Genomic DNA, 4,638 nt, shown 5'->3' on the forward strand with positions numbered 1-4,638 from the left:
GAAAGAGTGGAAAGGGGCAGAGATTTCCAGGGTCGCCCCACCAGGGATGCAATACCCCAGTGCAGACTGTCGGCCCTGCCCCGAACCTACTCGGTGGTTTGAAGGTTAACCTCTTGGGGAAAAGCAGCGATTCGCCTCGCGGTGCGTGCCTCCGCGGATCTAAACCCCCTCGATCGATGTGGGGCCAGAGGACCCCTTTTCCCCGTACGAAACGGCCGGCTCACCATGGGCTCGACATCCGTGGGTCGGAGAGTTGAGCGCTTACGCGCGGCGGGACCTTATAACCTGCAGCGGCTGAGGAGCGAAGATTTCCAGGGTGGGCCCCCGGGGATGCCATACCCCGAGCAGCCAGTCGGCCCCGCTCCTAGCGCGCTGACGAGCAATGGAGTCTTCCCCGCGGCAGCCACCGCCCTCGCCTCGCCGTCGGTCGATGAAGAGCCGAGTTCGCCCTCCTCTGCTCGGGACTCGGAAACGGCCTGGCCTTCGCCTACTCCGTCGGGCAACTGCCTTCCGCCAGCCCCTTCCCTCGAATCCCCTTCTTCCATTTTAGACCCGATCAGGGGATTGGTCAGCCCAGCCCTGGGGTAGGAAGAGGGGTTGGGGTCGGTTCGGCTTCCGGTGCCCCCGCTCGGCCAAAGGTCCCCTCGCTTTGGAAGCAGAGGGTGCCGGGGTTATTTTCGGCTTGACGCCTAGTCCGGTCCCTGCCGGTTCCCGTGGAGGCCCGCGGTCAAAACCAGCTCCCCGGCTGTCGGAGCCGGAGCCCCGCAGCCCGAGCGGACGCACCGAGTCCCTCATGTAAGGGATAGCCGCCCCTACGGAACGGCCCGGACTGGGACCAGGCACCCCCAGGCGCCGAAGGGGTGGGTCGGCCGTGTTGCCGAAGCTTAGCCGGCGCTGATGACCGCAGCCCCTAACGATGCCCACAGGCGGGGGAGCCAAGGAGAGCACTAGGAAGACGTGGCGGGGTCGGACGGCTCAATTTCCAGGGTGGGACCCCGGGGGTTCAGTACCCCGGGCATCCGGTCGGTTTCGCCGGCGCGACCCCAAGCCTTCCACGGCCCCCTTCGTGGGTGCAGGGATACCGAGCAGGGTGCAGGCTTAGACGCCAATTCCCCAGAAGTTTTAGGGATAGGGTTTGTCCGGGCGCCACCGCAGCGACAACCTCGCAAGAAGCTCTCTTCCACAAAAGCACGGGCAACGTTCGTGTGCGAGTGTTGGTCTCCCATGGTCTACCGACTCCCCCGGGCGGCCCAAGCGTTACGCCCACGGCCGGGCCCTCGAGCAGGCGCACCCCTGGTGCCTCTCGTAAGGGAAGGCTACGGTCCTCAACCCCTCGTATGGCGGGGAGGGCGCATTTGAAACGCTAAAGGACGAGCCCTGTTCGGGACCTGGCGGGGATCCGCGGATTGGCGAGAGGGATGGGTCTGCCGTTGGTCAGAGGGGACGCACCCCTGGGACGCAGTTTGGCATTAGCGACCGATGGCCCATCTACGACCATGTACTCCGGGAGCGCCAAGGAGGACGCGGGTGGGCTTTGGGGGCAGACTCAATTTCCAGGGTCTGGGCGCCGGGGGTGCAATACCCTTAAGCGCTCATGTCGGTTTCGTCTGCCGCCCGCCTCTGGCCCGGCTCCTAGTGACGGGTGCTGTGAACGTGCGATCGTGCTTGCGGTTGAAGAGTTCAAAGGCTACCGCTGGGGATAACACGCCCGGGGAATTTAGAAACCCCCCCCTCCGCTACAATCTCTGCTTCTGCCGGACTCGGAGGGGAGCCGCCCCGGGGGCGACCGCTCCCTCTCCTCTTCCGCGGCGTGCCGCGCGCTTCGCCGTCAGCAGCGGAGCGAACCTTTTTCTCGGTCCGCAGCTCTTCAGGCGTAGGCGGGCAGCGCTAACAGGGTACACTGGGGACCACTCGACCGCAACCGCTCCTCCGACCGACGAGCATACCTACCGCGGATACGCCACGGTGGGTCTAAGCCTCGTCGTCGCCGCGAGGAGCAGGCGGGAGCCGTCCCTTTTCGTGCTGCGGAAATAAACCGTGGACACAGAGGTGTGTCTGCGCTCTCCGACCGGGCGGGGGGCGATTGGACTTGCCCGAGGGACACTAGGCGAGGCGCTGCCGCGGGAGCCGGAGCTCCGCGCTGGACGCTGCCGCCGCCGCCGCCGCCCCCCACCCACGGTACGGTGGAGTACGCCCGTTCCATACGCTTCGTAGCAAACCTCAGCCGAAGCAGAGAGTCCTACCGCTGTGGCAGGAGCGGGGCCGTGCGAGGACCACACTGGCACCGCGCTACACAACCTTAGGCAGAGGACGACAGCCGCTCACGGGGAGCGGGGGATTGATGCGCGACCAAGACTGAGGCTAAGGAACGCTTTACCATAAACCGGCCGGGGCCAATACCCCTGACCGAGCAAAGTGCCCTGCCCCGCCGGATCGCGCTGTGTCAGATCGATCAAAAGAGCGGAGAGCCGAGACTCTACCGCTGGGAGTTTGTGGAGAACGGCCTGGCTTGCGTCCCGTCCTCCCGCCCTCGACCTCACATGGCTAGCCTCACCCGCCGGGAGCCACCCCATTGGGGACCGTAGGGCGGAGAAGGGGTCTCCGCGTCCGGAATTTACTTGTGGAGAACGGCCTGGCTTACGTCCCGTCCTCCCGCCCTCGACCTCACATGGCTAGCCTCACCCGCCGGGCGCCACCCCATTGGGGACCGTAGGGCGGAGAAGGGGTCTCCGCGTCCGGAATTTACTTGTGGAGAACGGCCTGGCTTACGTCCCGTCCTCCCGCCCTCGACCTCACACGGCTAGCCTCACCCGCCGGGCGCCACCCCATTGGGGACCGTAGGGCGGAGAAGGGGTCTCCGCGTCCGGAATTTACTTGTGGAGAACGGCCTGGCTTACGTCCCGTCCTCCCGCCCTCGACCTCACATGGCTAGCCTCACCCGCCGGGCGCCACCCCATTGGGGACCGTAGGGCGGAGAAGGGGTCTCCGCGTCCGGAATTTACTTGTGGAGAACGGCCTGGCTTACGTCCCGTCCTCCCGCCCTCGACCTCACACGGCTAGCCTCACCCGCCGGGCGCCACCCCATTGGGGACCGTAGGGCGGAGAAGGGGTCTCCGCGTCCGGAATTTACTTGTGGAGAACGGCCTGGCTTACGTCCCGTCCTCCCGCCCTCGACCTCACATGGCTAGCCTCACCCGCCGGGCGCCACCCCATTGGGGACCGTAGGGCGGAGAAGGGTCTCCGCGTACGGAATTTCTTGTGGAGAACGGCCTGGCTTACGTCCCGTCCTCCCATGGCTAGCCTCACCCGCCGGGCGCCACCCCATTGGGGACCGTAGGGCGGAGAAGGGGTCTCCGCGTCCGGAATTTCTTGTGGAGAACGGCCTGGCTTACGTCCCGTCCTCCCGCCCTCGACCTCACATGGCTAGCCTACCCCGCCGGGCGCCGCTCCATTGGGGATACGGTACGGCAAAGCGCGACGCCGCACGATGCCAACACTTTGTGCAAAAACCTGGCAGAGTCGACCAAAACCTCGCTTCTTTGACCGGTATTTTTGATGCTTTTCTCTGCCGCCGAAGGTGCACTGAGGGTCGGATCGCCCAAAATTTTTACCGGTCGTTTTGGTCTGCGGTTCTTCCGAGAGGTGCCCGCCTGACAGTTCTTTTTCAGCAGCCTCCGAAAGGCCATCCAGCGGGCAAGCCAGGGGTTGGCAGCCGCCGGCGGTGAGCCTTCCCCGGCCGGGGCAGACGGCTCCGACCGCAAAATTTTTTCGACTTTCGCCGAGGCCAAAACCCCATGCACTTTTAAAGCCTGCCCGCAGCGCCGTCTCCTGTCAGACGTCCCTTGCCGCCTGCGGTGGTCCTCGCCCGGCAGAGAGAAGCCGGAGTCGCCCCCTCTCCGGTTCTTTTTCACCATTCCGGAGCTCTGAAATCTGCCGGACACCGAGTGACCGAGGACGCTTCCAGGAGGGCGGCAGCGAGAGGCAGAGTGCCACCGGTCGGGTCGCCGGTTCTCCCACACTTTGAAAATTTTTCGCTTGTTCTGGTGGGATGGAGAGAGAGCGTGGCTTATGCGCCCTCTGCCCCGCGGTCCGCCCTGGCTGGCCTTACGCCGGTGGTTCGCCAGGCCACCGGCACCTTGTACGGCGGGGACGGCGTGGCTTATGCGCCCGTCAACCCACCTACTCGCCCCGGCTAGCCTTTTACCCGGAGGGCGCCACGCTCCGGGTACCAGTGAGCGGCACGAACCCAGTCATACCATGCCGCTCACCTCGCGCCCTCTCCGGCCTCCGCCGCGGAGACCTCCCGCTAGGACCTGCGGGGGGCGATTTCTGCCAAAATCTACAAAGTCCCCGATGGTTAAGGACGTAGACTGTTGAGCGGGACCTACACACTCTTGTAGCCGATGGGGCTCGCCATTTCCCGCAGAAAATGGACCACCTCCCGCAGAGGAACATGAAATGCCCCTTCCCGCGGGACCCGAAGGACCGCTCTGTCCGAGCAGGCCTCCAGGACCACGGCACGCAAAAGCGACTCAGTCCCGCTGGCATTACGGATCTGACTTAGTGCAAAAACCAGGCAGAGTCGACCAAAACCTCCCTTCTTTGACCGGTGTTTTTGTTGCTTTTCTCTGCCGCCGA

The sequence above is a fragment of the Engystomops pustulosus genome, unplaced genomic scaffold (assembly GCF_040894005.1).
Source record: "Engystomops pustulosus unplaced genomic scaffold, aEngPut4.maternal MAT_SCAFFOLD_20, whole genome shotgun sequence".
NCBI classification, from domain to species: Eukaryota; Metazoa; Chordata; class Amphibia; order Anura; family Leptodactylidae; genus Engystomops; species Engystomops pustulosus.